This window comes from Antechinus flavipes, chromosome 2 (assembly GCF_016432865.1).
Source record: "Antechinus flavipes isolate AdamAnt ecotype Samford, QLD, Australia chromosome 2, AdamAnt_v2, whole genome shotgun sequence".
Taxonomy (NCBI): Eukaryota; Metazoa; Chordata; class Mammalia; order Dasyuromorphia; family Dasyuridae; genus Antechinus; species Antechinus flavipes.
In genome coordinates, this window is record NC_067399.1 from 50,895,873 (window position 1) to 50,912,069 (window position 16,197).

Sequence of the window (16,197 nt, forward strand, 5' to 3'; positions counted from 1 at the left end):
TTTTAACCAGGCAATCAGGGTTAAGTGCCCAGGGTCCCAAAGCTAGCAAATGTCAAGTGTCTGAGCCTGGATTTGAACTTGAATCCTCCTGACTCTAAGGCCAGTGCTCTGTTCACTACTCTTGAACTGAATCTTGAAGAAAATCAGAGATTCAAGAAGTGGCAGTGAGATGTAGATGAGAAAATACTTGTGCCTGAGACAAGACTAGCTTGACTCAATCGGAGGGGATGTGTACACAAGGATAGAAAAGGAGGCAGATTGAGATGATGAGATATAGGACAAGGTCGGCCGGGGGAAGACCTGAACACTTTCCTCAGTCATGCTTCTGAACAGCAAACACGATCACATCCATTTACTGGTATTCCATCAAAAGTGTTGCAAGAGGCAAGAAAAATTATAGGAGTCAAGTCTCGAAATGACCGATTCAAAAGCCTTTACTTCATGGGCCAAGAGAGTCTATGATATTGCACCCAAGGGATGCTCGGTCCCTTGCTCAGAGTGTAATATAATCGAAGCATCATTTGTGCATGAGTGCAGAGAAGCAGGGTTAAGGGGTCAGCCATATTCCCTGCTGAAACTCTTTCTTGCAAATGCCTGAATCTCCAAGAGCTGGCCCACAGTGAGATGCTATTAGGGCGAGTGTGTAACCCTGACTGTTGGTCGCTTTGGGGTTAGGAGATGAGACAGAGAAGTGTTGTAATTTTACTTATATGGGATGGGAAGCAGGAAGACATCTATGAGGTCATCGACCAAGGATTCTGAATCTGGGTACTTGGAACTGAAGTATTTTTTAATGTTTTAGTAGTGATATCTCCATATAATTGGTTTCCTTTACAATCCTATGTATCTTTAAGAGCACCGTGCTGAGAAAGGATCCATAGATTTCATCAGTCCGTCACAGGGGATCGTGACACCAAAAAGATTTAGAACTCCTGATCTAGTCCAATCTTCTCATTTTACAGATGAGGAAACTGAGGCGAGAGAGATGAGTGACTTGGCCAAAGTGCGGGGACAGTAATAAGTGGCAGAGCAAATATTCAAGCCCACATCCTCTGACTCCATAGCCAATGCTCATTCTATTATACGTACTGCCTTTTAAAAAACATTGTAGGAAGTAGCAAGGGACCAAATGATTGATGAGGAGACTTGAAAAGGCACATTCCAAGTTATTTCCCGTCCCCACAACCCCAGCATTTGAAAGCTGTTGTCCTCCATGGACAGATTAATGCTGGGCGACATTTGCCTGGGAACTGGATCAGATGTCTGGGAAAGGAAAAATGGTCTCCCTGCGGCCCCTGGGGAGCCATGTGTCAGCCTCTTGGAGCTCTGGGAAGTTTTTCAGCGTGGTGGAAGAGTCCAAAAAAGCTGCCCTCCTTCCTCGGTTGCAAGGCGGGAAAGAATCTTAGTCTGGCAGCCTGAGAGAGACCAAAAGGGAAGGAGAGGCCCAGGGCTGCAGAAATCAGCCAGAAAGATGTAACCAACAACCCAGTAAAGAGAGCATAGAGTCAAGACTTGATACTAGCTTGTCTCCTCGTTTTCTTCTCTAAAGATTTGTTTTTGGAAGTAGCAAAAGAAAAAGGACCTGGATCCAGGGTCAGAGGGCGTGAGTTCAAGTTCTATTTCTACCACTTAGATTGTGAAGCTGGGCAAATCATTTTCTTTCTTTAAACCCCAGTTTCCTTATCTGTAAAATGGGGATAATAATATGGACCCAACTTATCTCCGAGAGTTATTGTTTGTTTTATTGTTGTTGTTGTAAAACCAAATTGTAAAAACAAGACAACTGGAATTGAGTGGTTTGCACAAGGTCACACAGCTAGGAAGTGTTAAATGTCTGAGATAAATGTGAACTCAGGTCCTGATTCCAGAGCAGGTGCTTTATCCCCTAAGCCTCCTAGTGCCCCTCAGAGAATTGTTGTGATATATAGTGTGAGCAGTTATTATCACATCCAGACCAGATGAGACCAGAACATTTCTGGAGACCCAGCATCCCTGATCTATACCCTTGTCCTTTTCTTTATACGCGCCCAGTGGTCTTTCTCCAAACCTGCTGAAACTTTGCTTTCCTCATGGAGGAGATGATGGCTCAATGTTATCCCTCTCAGGAATGGAGAGGCAGCAATGGCTCAGACACCCACCACCTATGGGAACTTGGACAAGCCACTCGGTCTGGTGCTCGGCTAAGAGGAGTAAAATCCAGAGCCCTACCAGCTCTGTGACCTTGGACAAATGCTTCACCTTGTTGGCCTCAGTATCCCCATCTGTAAAATGGGGATCATAACAGCATCTACTTCCCACCTTGAGATGATGATTGCAAGGTTTTCTGCAAACCTTAAGACCCTCTATAAATTCTGATTTCTAATATTGGTACTTAACATTCTGTACTTTCCTGGACCATTTCGGGGTCTCCCTGAGACCCTGCTTTTAGGTTGTCTCACTGTATCTCTGATGTGGATGAGAGGGAAAGAGTCAGAGAAGCTTCTCAGCTTCCCAGAGTCTGCAGCCCAAGGAACTTCTGGGAAAGAGTCCTGAGTTCTGGAACCCAGGGGGCAACAAGAATTCATTCTGGCAGTCGCTATTTTTATGTCATGTGAATGAGTGTAAGGATCAAAAGTGGGGGGGAAGGGGATAGGAAGTTCAGACAGCGGCTCTCCACCAAGAACACCATTGTTTGGATTGGTTGACAAAGCTACATGGTATTTACTCAGTGTTCCCACCGGCATGTTTTCACTGTAACACAATTACAATTCTCTTCTCTGCTATCCTGGAGTGATACAAGTGGGGTTTTAACATTTGTAGCAGATCCAGTTTAATTCATCCTACAAAAATAAAAGCTAAAACACAATATTCTGCCTCAGGCCCTGCTGTTTGCCTGTCTTGGGAGAGAGGGGAATGGAAAAGAAGGTTGATCCTTCTCAAATGCTTTATTACGCTTTGAGATCTAGGAGAGAAAATTTCAAAGGAGGTTGGAAGAATTGTTCTTAATTTATCTGTAATTATTCGTATTCTAGTCTGGAGGATTTTATTCTCACTTTCTTCTCCTCTCCTCTCAATAGTCACACAGGGATTATTGTAATTCCTGCCCTTTTCTTAGGTCATCTTCTCTAAGGTCATTCCCTGTTCTTTGTATTCCTTCTCTTCCATTCATTTCCATGATAATCCAGTGCTTTTCCTCTTCTCTCCTCCCTTCATCACCCCTATCCTTCTCTCCCTCCTCTTCTCTCCTTCTCTCCTCCCTTTCCCCTTTCATCCCATGTTCTCCTTTCTTCTGCTTCTCTCCTGTCCTGTATTCTCCTTTTCATCTTCTTTTCTACCGGGACAATACAATTTGTAAACAATTTAGTATATATTTGATAAATTGGGATAAGCAAGAACACTAAGATCAAAAGATCCCCATGGTAGTAGAACATAAGCTGAATCTTGGAGGAAACTCAAGACTGAGGCAAATTCAGAAGATAACTGTATTTCAGGCACGAAAGAAAACTTGTACAAAGGTGTGGAGGCAGGAGATGGAAGGACAAGCTCGGGGAACAACAAATTGGCCAGTTTGGTGCAAAAAGGATGGAAAGGAGAGTTGTGTGTGCAAAAGCTTGGCAAAGGAGGCCAGAGCAGATGGGGAAGGGCTTTAAAAGCCATGCTGATATTTGTTGTATATTATCCTAGAAGCCCTAAGTAGGTCTTCAATGTTCTTTCCTAAAGATTTTTGGTAATAATGTGGAAGATGTATTGCAGAAGGGAGACATGGGAAGCCAAGACAGGGTAGGTAGATTTAGGGAAACAGGTAATGAGGTGCATTTTGAATCTATTGAGTTTGAGTGGCCTGTGGGATTTACCAGTGGCAGTTGTGATGTGAAACTAGAGCTTAGGAAAGAGTATTAAATAGAGTTAGAGTATATATGGGCATACCTCATTTTATTGAGCTTCACAGATATTGCATTATTTATAAACTGAAGATTTGTGGCAATCCTATGTTGAGCAAATCTATGAGCACTATTTTTCCCAATGTTCTCGCATTGTGTCTCTGCATCACATTTTGTTAATTCTGACAATATTTCTGGCATTATTGTCATTATTATTATATCTGTTTTGGTGATCTGCTATCAGTGAGCTTTTTCTTTTTTTTTTTTTTTCTTGGCTGAGGCAATTGGGGTTAAGTGACTTGCCCCCAGGGTCACACAGCCAGGAAGTATTAAGTGTCTAGGGTCAGATTTGAACTCAGGTCCTCCTGACTTTAGGGCTGGTGCTCTATCCACTACACCAACTAGCTGCCCCGATCAGTGAGTTTTCATATTATTATTGTAATTGTTTTGGAGCTCCATCAGCCATGACCATATAAAATCAAGATGAATGTTGTGTGTGTTCTGACTATTCCTCTGACTAGTCATTTCCTATCTCCCTTCCTCTCCTTGAGACATGAAACACAACAATATTGACTACTGAAATTAGGTCAATTAATAGCTCTGCAGTGCCCTTTAAATGTTTAGATGAAAGGAAGAATCAATCGATACAGTAGACTTCATTGTCTTATTTTAAGAAATTGCTTCCGCTCTTCCAACCTTCAGCAATCACCACTGAGATCAGTCAACAATCATCAATGTCAAAACAAAACCCTCCACCAATAGATTATAAATCACTGAAGGCTCTGATATGGTTAGCATTTTTTAGCGATAAAGTATTTTTAAATAGGAGATGTACATTTTTCAGACACAATAATATTGCACACTTAATAAACCATAGTATAGTGTACACATAACTTTTATATACACTGGGAAAACAAAAAAAAAATGTGTGATTTGCTTTATTGCGATATTCACTTGATTGCAGGGGCAGAAATCGAACAGCAATGTTTCCGAGGTATGCTTGTATATGGGAATCATCTGCATAGAGATAATAAGTGTACTTGTGGGAATTTCAGAGATCTGAGTGGCAAGGGAGAAGAAAAGGAGACTTCGAAGGATAGTTTGGACAGGGAGGTAAAGGACCGAGAGAGCAAAGACATAAAAACCTAGGGAGGAAAGAGTAACGAGAGGGATAGAGGTGAAGAAGGATGAAGCTGGAGAATAAGTGACCAGGTGTAGCACTGAACAGATCAGCAGTAATCTTGGAGTCTTCACCAGTTGAGTGGTTGAAGTCAGAAATCAGATTACCAGTGAGAAGTGATTGGGGGATGAGGGAATAGAAATATAAAAGAGGAGAGGAGAGGAGAAAATTTCAAATAGAAATGAGAGTAAACATGAAAAGAGATAAGAAAAGGGATAGTAGCATCAAGAGAAATATTATTTGAGGATGGGAGAGGCTTGGACACATGTGGATATCAGGGAAGCTATGGAGGAGCGATTAAAGCTTAAAGAGAGGAAAGGAATGATTGACTGCAGTAGACAAGGAGTAGAATCAAAGACACAAGCACAGAGATTATCACTTGACTTCCTGAGCCTCAATCTGTAAAATGGGGATGATAATACTTTACAGGGTTGTTGTGGGGAAAATATTTGGCAAACTTTAAAGTCCTTATTTGTTCAATAGGTTTTCAATCATGGCTGACTCTTTATGACTCCAAATTGAATCTTTTCTTTCTCACACATTGCTAGAAGTCTTCTGAACAATACTCTGTAAAAGGGAAAAGAAAATTTAGATGTTTCAATCTATCCAAGGGGACCTGGCAAATCTAAGCAGTGTCAGTCCCTGGGGCCCCTTAGTAAGGTTCTTTAGAATAGAGCTCCTTGGAGAATTCTTCATAGAACTTCCATTTGGGGAAAAGGACACCGAGGAGTTCTCCTTGATTCTTTGGACTCCACAACCCATTCCTCCTCGATGGTAGACACTGTTTTTTCTTTTCCATACTTGTATCCCCAGTGCTTAGCACAGTGTCTGGTACATAGTAAGCACTTAATAAGTGCTTACTGGTTGATGAACTCTGAACCATTGACATTTCTGGCCACCATATCTCAACGAGCCCGTTGGAAGCTCCTGAAGCTATCGTTGATGGCCACATTTGTCACTCCAAATGGGTCCAAAAGACATCCCCTATAGTACACCAACCCCTGCGCTCATGACCAATTGTAGCTGAATTTGGGATCGATCTAAGAACTCCTCCTGCATAGTGCCCCCCAAACCCACTCACCGATTCAAAGGGACAGTAGTCCATTTGTCAAAGAATTAGGGTCTTGGCAGGGAAGCAGCCTCCAGAAATAGAGCTAGAACCTAACTCCTCTCTGGCCTGCAACCAGTACTTACTCTGTGGCCCACAGAAAGACAGGTGATGGCTTATATGGTTCCTGTTTTCCCAAGAGCTCTGGATCTCCCTTCTCTCTGATTTTTTTTTTAATATCCTCTGAGGCAAAGGTGTAAGAAGTCAAAAGACCCAGCATTTCTTTTGAGAACTTCTCAGTAGGTCTGTTGAAACTACGTGGTTATTATGCAAAGGAGCATGGGGATTGCCTCTTCCATAGACTTGAATATGGCCAACAGAAGAAGCTGCGTTCTTACGTCTAGTCCCCCTCCCTCTTCTTCCATGTTTATAACCCAATGTTCATCACTCCCACTTTTACCATTAGGCCGGCTTTTAAAGCATGACTCCCTTCAGTAAAGTGTTTCTGTGCCCATTCTCACAGTGCCCTTGCCAGCTGGCACCAGGTCCTTCCAACACTTAAAACTTGTTCCCTCCAGTGCCCAGGGCCATCCTTGGCCAAGACCTCTCATTGGATGCTCTCCATGGAAATCAGCGGGCATTGGGCAAGGGCAGCTGTGAACAGGGGGAGGAGTGGCCGCCATTGCTTCTGCTTGCTTCTTAGAGGCCACGGTTTGAACCTGTCTGAAGCAGGACATACAAAATCTCATTTGAAAGCAAAACTAGCGCATTGTGCTCAGTGCTGTGTCAGGCACACAGTAGGTGCTTCATAAATACTTGATGATTGCTTGAGTATGGCAAGTTTTGGCGTGAGAAGACATGACTTCAAATCCTAGATGTACTTCCTAACTGGAACCTTAGGAAACTTAAACTATTTGGCCCACCGTTTCTAGCTCTGCAAAATGAGAGGGTTGGCTTAGATCAGGTGTTCTTGATCCTTTTTGTGTGTCTTAGTTCTCTTTGGCAGCCTACTGAAATCTATAGCTCTCTTCTCAGAATAATGGTTTTTCCTTTTAATGCACAAAATAAAATGTGTAGGATTGCAAAAAGAAACCAATTTTTTTGAAATACAGCTATCAAAATATTTAAAACCAAATTCATGGAGCCCTGGAAATCTCCAGAACCCTTGGGGGTTTGCAGAACAAGATGAAGAATCTTTGAATTAAATGATCCCTGAGGGACCTTCTTGTGGTTCTCTGAGTTCCCAACCTGTTGATTTTTCTCCTTATAACCCTTCTTGTCATGCAGGTTTGGAGTAGATAGCAAGCAAACCCCAAAGTGACTCCATAGTTTGAGACCTGATCATTTGAAGGATTTGGGGGTCACTGATAATACTGATTCCAAGAAATTGGAAAAGGCAAAGAAGGATTTGTGAGGGCAGATGTGGACCTTGATTTTAGCCTAATGCAGCATGGGAGAGGGTTACACCCAAGGAAAAAGGGGAAGGGAAGGGGCCTCCAGGAACTTGGGCCAGGCCAGAATTTATGCAATGCAGTTCTAGGACCTCCCATTCCTCTCAGCCTAGTGGGAAAAGTGGCCATGGAAAGTCGGCCCTCCCTCCAGGCAGCCTCCCAGAAGACTAGCACTTCATTCTCTGGATGCTGTTCTGACCTCTTCAAAAAAGAACCCAGGCAGCTAAGCTGCCCAGCTTCTTCTCCCAGCCTGTCCCGGCTTGCGAGCGATGGAAATAACAGAGAATACAGCTGCAGAAAGCGGTGTCTGCCGATGGGTAATGCATCCCGAGACAGAGTCAAAGTCGCTGTTCAAGGCTGATTTATAACAGGTAAAGTCGGCCCGCCGTGGATGGCAGTCAGCCGTCTGCTGGCCGACAGGGTGGCGAGGTTGTCCAGGAACTGAGACTCAAGTTGGCCCCCATCCAAAGCCTTCTCCACAGCAGGATGCTTTGGGTCTGGAAAGTGGGAGCTTTCACCAGACTTGGAAACTGACCTTGGCTGAAGAACTGGAGGGGAGGGGGACTTAAAAGAGGTAGAGGGAGGCAGGAAACAGGAGGCCTAATCCCAGACAAGGCTACCACTGTCTGGGAAACTAATTAGAAGGCCCAGAATAGTGGGGCTGCTGTTTGGCCCTTCCCCAGTCCCTAATTCCAGATCTCCTGTTTAGGGATGGAGCCTTGTGGGGGCTCTCAGTGGCAGCCTGTCCCCTGAGGTCTGTTGAACTTGGCCCAGCTCGGGGCCTGCTGTCACTTTCTCAATAGTAAGCAAATAAAAGCAGGAATAAGATTTCCCCAGAATGGGGGAAGAGAAGGGAAGGAAAGAGGCTTCCTTGCTCACTAAGAAAATGTGTTTATTTATAGTTAAGGAGGAGAATCAGAAGCTTAATGAGAGAAATTTTCTAAATGGACATCAATCATTCAATCAATGAAGCAAATAAGTATTTGTTGAGTAATCACTCTCTGCCCAATCCAGGTTAGGAATACAATAAAAATAAATCCTGGTTTCAGCTCTCATATTTCCCAATTGTGGGGAGAAAAGAAAAGAAATCATTCTAAAATACAAAACAGTGTAATAAAAATAGGTGATATTTATATGACTCTCTAAGGCTTACCAAAAAAAAGCAATCTCTATTGAACTCACAACAATTGTGAGAGGTAAGATTCTCTAGGTGTTGTTACACCCATTTTATAGATGAGGATATGTGGGGTTTATGGGGTACGTAGGGATGTTCAGGGAAGACTGGCAGCTCTAGTATGAGAGAGAGCTCATCTGCCTGTGGTTCACCTGTGGCTCCAACAAACTGTAGCACGAACTGTAGCTACATCTTGGTAAACTGTGTCCCCCTGCCAGGCTAAACCAGGTTAACATGTCTCCAGCCTATCAGTGAATTAGGGGGACATCTACTCCAATGTGAAGATTTCCCCCAGCAGAACGAAAAAAAGAGAATAATTTGTTCCAAGAGCCAGAAAGGTGGATGAAGCGGGCTGAGAGCAGGACTTGGGAACCTTTTTCCTGCCAAGGCCATTTGGCTATTTATAAACTCATTCACAGGCCACACAAAATTATCAATTTATACAACTCAAGCAGTGAGAGATGGTTGTACCTACCTTTCAGCTCATCATCACTTGCAGTTGTCATGGCAAATGACTTTGTGGGCTCTGTACGGCCTGCAGGCCACATGTTCCTTACCTGGGCTTATTGAGTCACCAAAGGCACCAAGGTCATCCCCTGCATCCTGGGCCATCAGCAGTCACCCTGACTCTTGTCTTGCCATTGGACTTCAATGACTGGAAAAGAGAGATGATTTTGTTTACTTTACTTAAATCTACTTCATGAACAAATCAAAACATCACTCCATAAAGTCATGGGTCCTCTTTAAAAAAAATTTTTTTAAAGAATAAAAAATAGAGAAGGAAATTGAAATTCTTATGGACAGCCACTTAACTCGCTAACTTAGTCCCTTTCGGGACTCTGCTAACAGCTCGAAAGTCCTCAGATTAGACATAAATTATGTCTTTCAGGTTCCCCAGACTGGTAAGGCTTAGGGCTTGGTCCTGGTGATGAACCTACCCTGAAGGTCTGTCTTCAGCTCAGGCTGGAAGGAATTACCACCAGTTTAGCTTTTTCCTTCATAGACACTCTCAAAGGTTGTCACTGAAGGCTGACAATCTGTCATTGGAGAAAGCGTCCATACCCAAGACCAGGCAATCAGTTGCCAATCTGTAGGCATGTTTTAAGTGACTCCTAAGTGCCAGCAACTGTATCTGCAAATAGTCCCTGCCCTCCAAGAGCTTATGTCCTGTCACAAAATGATCTCTGAAATGTGACAGTATCTTTTTTTTCCTGAAGCAAGTAGAGTTAAGTGACTTGCCCAGGGTCACACAGCTAAGAAGTGTTAAGTATCTGAGGCCAGATTTGAACTTGGATCCTCCCAATTTCAAGGTTGGTGCTCTATCTATTTAGATTAATATCTAAATATTAATATGGAGCTGGCAATCGACTGAGTGATACATTATTTAAACAACTATTAACTCTCTGGTTGTGTGTTTGTGTATACACACATAGATTTATATGTGCCATCTAGCTTCCCTCTATGACAGTATCTCTGAATAACCCTCACATATAAATATAGATCAAAAGCTAGAAGGGAGATTGGAAATCCCCTGATAAAACCTTTTTACAGATGAGGAAACTGAGACTCTTAAAAGCTAAGCGACTTTTGAACAAAGTGAACTTCAAATTCAGGCCTTAGGATTCCGAGCAACACTGCTCCAGGATCAGCGCTCTTTCTACTTTACCATACATATTATGAGCTCCGGAAATATTTATGGAAGGAATGAATGGAGGCTGGAAATCAGATCAGGTCAAACCAGACATTTAATGGGTCTGTTTCCTTTTCCCTAGAACCTCCAGGTCCAGATCGCCCCTCTGTCAGGCTGCTTGTATGACTCCATCCTTGAGGACACTACCCCCAGGTCCTCTACACAAATGCTGGATGGCTTTGAGGAAGGCCCCAGTCTGATGATTTCTGCTCCAGCCAATCAGGGTGGGGGGATCCTGTGCATAAGGAAAGGGTCAGTGTCCCCTTCTGCATTTCTTCTGCCTCCCTTTTACAGACAGCAACTCTGCCTTGAAATCAGGGATAGACAAGCCATATGGTAAGGGAGGGGTGTGAGTCTCTGCGGTGACTCCCATCCCCTTGGTGATCACTTTGCTGACCACAGTTTGAGCTCGTGACATCTCTGGTTACATACAGCACACTGACCAGAGGGAAAAAGCAGCTGGCTGGGAGAGACCATTGACTTCATCTGTCTCCCAAACAGCCTCTTCTCTGAGTTAGTCCTTACAGGCTCCCGGAGTGGCGAGAAGGCCCAGAGCCCAGGCCACAGGACTAGGACAAAAGCCCCACCTTGTCCTCCAAGAACTTAGCAATCAGTCAGTGAGTGTTTGGTGAGCGTTTACTGTACGGGAGGCTCTCCTTTAGGGGCTGTGGGCAATCCATGGATGTCTAAGACATAATATTTGTTGTGACTAATAAAGGCAAAGGCTAATCTGTGTGGTGAAGACAACAGGGGCAGACTAGTTCAGAGAAGAGAAGAAAGAAATTACTGAAGGTCAGAAGAGTCAAGAAAGGTAGGATATGGATAAGCAGAGGAGAGAGTAAAAGGCATGCTGGGTCATGGAACAGTGTGAGTTGAGTTGGAAAGGCAGGGAAAAGCATGGTGTATTCATGGCAAGTAAGGAGACTGGCTTGATTAGAAATAGGCTGTGCATTTTCACTCTTTTTGTTCGCTTGCACTTTGTTTTCTTACTCATTTTTTTTTCCTTTTTGATCAGATTTTTCTTGTGCAGCAAGATAATTGTATAAATATGTTTACATATATTGGATTTCACATATATTTTAACATGTATAACATATATTGGATTGCTTGCCATCTGGGAGAAGGGTTGAGAGGAAGGAGGGGAAAATATTCTTTCTGTTCAAGGAGCTGGCAGTCGAGTGAGGGATACATTATTTAAACAACTATTAACTCTATGGTTGTGTGTATGTGTATACACACATTTATATGTATATATGTATATCTCTCTCTGTGTGTGTGTATATATATATATACAGAGTTGGGAAAAATTTCTTATAGAAAGTGAGATTGAGGAACAATTCTGTCCACCTCCTGTTAGAGGTATTAGACTCAAGGTAAAGAGTGTAATGTTTAGAGATGGATTTGTTTGGCTTAACATGCATATTGGTTATAAAGGTTTTGTTTTTCTTCTCAATCAGAGGATAAGATTTTGGAGGTCAATGATAATGGTGCCTCCAACAATCACCCCCCAAAACCAGTCTTTATTATAGCATTTTTTTAAATGCATAGAAGAAAGTTCAAAAGCAAATCCTTTCAAGCCAACTGCTTTCAAAAGTAACTTGATGAATTTATTATATACTTTTTTATATTTTATACTTTTTTAAAAGCAGGCTATATGTAATATATTTTAATAGTTTCACACCTAAGTCATGACTTTCTGCTTTAATATATATATGAAAATGTCCATTTTTGGTATTAATTTTAAAAATTGGCTTTTAAAAAAGGATAATGATCAAGCTTGGTCCTGAAGAAAAGCTATGATTATGAACTTCCCTCCCTTCTTTAAAGAGGTGGGGGATTATGGGTACAAAATTATTGTTGGGCTCCACTTTTTACTGATCAGTTTTGTTATGTTGCTGTTGTTTTCCCTTTTTTTAATTCTTTGTCACAGGGGATGGTTCTTAGAGTAGCTAAAGCAGAGGGCACATTTAGAAATGAAGGTGATATTTTTAAAAAGATAAAAATAACGATTTTTAAAAAAAGAAATAGCATATCAAATTGCTTGCCTTCTCAATGAGGGGGCAGGGGAGAGTGCTAAGCAAGAAGGAACTCAATTTCTCTTAAAGATACTTTAAAAATTGTTTTTACATGTAGTTAGAAAAAAATAAAAGATTAAAAAAAGAAATAAGGACCCACTGATGTTTTTTTTTCCCCCAATGGAGGAAATAATGAAAGTAACATTTAGAGATGATTACCAGTAGAATGATGTAGTGGGAAAGAATGCTGGTCTAGGCTTCAGGAGCCTCGAGTCCCAATCTAGACCATACCTGACCAGGCACAGAACTATGGAATATTAGATATAGAAGAGACCTCAAAGATCATGTAGCCCAGACTTGTCATTTTAGGGATGAAGAAAATGAAACCCAATGGAGACAATGACTTGTCCAAGCTCATACGTAGCTAAATTTGTCATAGCTAGGCTAGAGTACTAAATGAGTGAATAATCTTGTATTTAAAGCATGTAAAGTACTGTGAAAAGTGTCAGATATAAATAAAAAGGCAAAATAATTCTTGCTTTCAGGGGCTCACATTCTAATAAGGGGAAAGGACATATATGGAAGGGTTTAGCTACAAGTCAGATGAAAAGGTCCTTTGGTCTGTTAAGTGCAAAGTCAGATGCTAATGCATCTTCAATGTCTTTTTCATCAATAAAAACATAGTATTTCTGCTGTTGACCATTTGACAGTAATTTTCATGTTCAGGTCCTCGGTAGCTGTGATTACTTGGGAGAGGGGGACGACCCCACCCCAGAGGCAATTGCCAAGTCCAGTCTTCACGAGAGTAGCCTCCCTGGCTACTTTGGGGGCCACCTGGAATTAGAGGGAATGCTGCTGCTACTGGGGACTTACCACCTGTATGATGTAGGTTGTCCATTTCAATGTTCTAAGCCTCAGTTTTCTCATCTGTAAGATGGAAATAAGAACATTGCTAAGACTTTTGGGCTTCCTTGCCCATTAGTGGCAGTTGGTCAGTGGCTGGTGTTTGTGTTGATGGAGATAGTTTGCCTCTTAGCCACCAGAGTTATCCCTTTATTGCTGCGGTACAATGAAAGAGGACTAGACTTAGAATCAGGAAGACCTATGTCCAATTCTACCTTATATATTAACTAGGTGACAGATCATTTTGTCTCAATCTCAGTTTCTTCATCTGCAAAATGGGAATGATAATAGTATAAACTATACAGGGCGTTGTGAGCCTCATATGAGATAGCATCTGTAAAGTGCTTTGTAAACCTTAAGGTGTTATCTAAATAGTAGAGATGATGATGATGATGATGATATGATGATAATGTCTTCAGGGGACAAGCTGGAAGCAAGAACAGATGGAACCCAGGGCTCTGCCATCCCCAAGGTTCTTGGACTTATGGTTCTGGCTTTTCTCCACCAGGGATTTAGGAGGAGCATCAGTTGAGTTCATTTAATCTGCCTGAGTGAAATTATGGCTACCACATGCTCCCTCCTCTTCTCTTCTTCAGTGCTTCAGCCAGGACAGCTAGCCTGCCACTAATGGCGGCACTGGTCAGCAGGTGGTGGATGGTGGCTGGTGAAGATGGCAGCCTGGCTCCTCTGGGTGATGGTTGCCAGGGCCAGGCTGGAAGGTAGGGCAGGTGGAGGAGTGGGGAGAGGTTGCCAGTTCTGGAGCTCAGGGCCTTCCCTGCCCATTGGTCTTAATTGGTGTAAGAATAAAAGTGTTGGATTTGGAGCCAGGAAAGAATTCATTCCAATTCCCACTCTCTGGACAATCACTGAGCCTCAGTTATTGAATCTAGAAAATGGGAATAGTGATATCTACTGTACTATTCTCAATCTTATGGGATTTTGGGAGTCCCGAATGAGACAATGTGTAGAAAGTACTTTTTAATTCTTAAAGTCACCTATTATTATAGAGCCCAGGTTTCTTGTATCCACTGCTTTTCTCTCTCTGACAATCTCCCACAGCTCATTGAGTCTTTCTTTACTCATTTGTAAAATGGGACCTATGACTCTCCATCCATGGCTGCCTGTTCCCATGGGTTTTGTGAAATTAAAGTCATAGGGAGGGAAAGATAGAGGCAGACAAACATATCCAACATATAAAGGACTGCTTGCCATCTAGGGGAGGGGGTGGAGGGAGGGAGGGGGAAAAAAAATCGGAACAGAAACGAGTGTCAATATAATGTAATTATTAAATAAAAAATTAAAAAAAAAAAAAAGATAGAGGCAGACACAGGCACAGAGAGACAAAAAGACAGAGGCAGGGGGAGGAGAGAGGAGAGAAAAAGGAAGGAGTGGAGAGAAGATGTCAGAGGAGAAGAAAAGAGAAAAGGAGAGAGAGAAAAGAGAATGAAAGAGAAAGAGAGGAGAGGACAGGAGGGTGAGACAGAGACAGAGGCAGAGGGAGGAGAAAGGAGAGAAAAAGGAAAGAAAGAGAAAATATGAGAGGAGAGAAAAGAGAAGAGGGTGAGAGAGAGGAGAGAATGAGAGAAACAGAAAAAGATAGAGAAAAGAAAGGGAGGGAGAGAAGGAAGGAGGAGGGAAAGAGAGGGGAAGGGAGGGGGAGAGAAAAGAGAAGGGAAAAGAGGGAGAGGATGAGAGAGAGGAGGCCAGAAAGACATACACAGAGAGTCAGTCTTGCTTTGGAGAAGTCGGACACTTTATCAGACAGGCCCTCTCAGGGCTAGTCCTGGAGTACTCGGGAGGATCAGGCACGACCACTTTGGCTTAGGTGGCCTCCAGGCTAGAAACAAGCCCCAAGGGACTCCGGGTCCCCCGAGGGCAGCAACACCTTCCCCCGATGCTGGCAGGGCCACCCAGGCGGGCAGGGCAAAGCGAGGTTTTCCATGTTTGGTCCTCGGTGGGGCTCCACAGGCCCGGGCCAGCCGAGTAACCCTTTGATGGATCCCCACAGCTGTGGCCACACGTGTGCTGAGCCATCAGGGGAGCGAGCCCTCGCAGACTGGGGGGCGGGGGGAGGACCGCAGGGAGGGGGCGGCCGGGCGGCCAGCGAGGGGGAGGGGCGGCCGCCGGCCGCAGCTGATCGGGGCAGCAGGTGCTGGGGCAGAGCTTGTTTAGCTGGGATCTGTTTACTGGTCTCTGCTGCCCGGTGCCCTCCTCCACGCTGGTGCTCCGGGGCCTCGCCCAGCCAGCCAGACCGTCCGTCCCACGGAGCCGAGAGGGGGTGCCCAGCTCTGTGGGCTCGGCGTGGCCCCGGGCCGTCCCTGCCCTCCCCCGGCGCCAAGTTTGCTGTCTCGTGCCAGAGGTGAGAGGGTATCAGGAGCTGGGTGCAGCCGCCCTCTCCCCTCCCATTGTAGGAATCCCCTCTCCTTCATATTCTAACAGGTGCCCAGTTTCTCTCTCTCTAAAATGGGAATATTAATACCCTTGGGAGGCTCCCTCACAGGGCTATTATGGGGGAAGTACTTCATAAATCTGAAAATGCTATAGAAATGTGAGGTATATCACGTACTTAGAGCTAGAAGTGACCTTAAAGGCAATCTGGGGCAACCCTTCCCCTACTCTCCTATTTTACCGTTGGGTAAACTGAGGCACAAAAGGTCATGGTCACACCAGAATTATACACATCACAATTAGAATTTGAACACATTTCCCAGAGGCTGTGTTCTTCTCCGTGGACTCTTATCATACTGGCTTTAAATCCTGTGTTTCAGTTCTTGCTTGAATTCTCCTAGCCACAAACTTGTTACCTCACAAGGCACACTGGACAACCCTGATTGCTAGAAAGTCCCTCCTTTCCTTGGAGAAGACAAGATTAATGT

At 43.6% G+C, this 16,197-nt stretch overlaps 1 protein-coding gene across 10 annotated transcripts in view; it reads left to right on the forward strand.

Annotated features, from left to right (window-relative positions):
• Positions 1–16,197, forward strand: part of CBFA2T3 (CBFA2/RUNX1 partner transcriptional co-repressor 3) — a 200,418-nt gene that overhangs the window by 142,320 nt on the left and 41,901 nt on the right. The window lies entirely within an intron of this gene.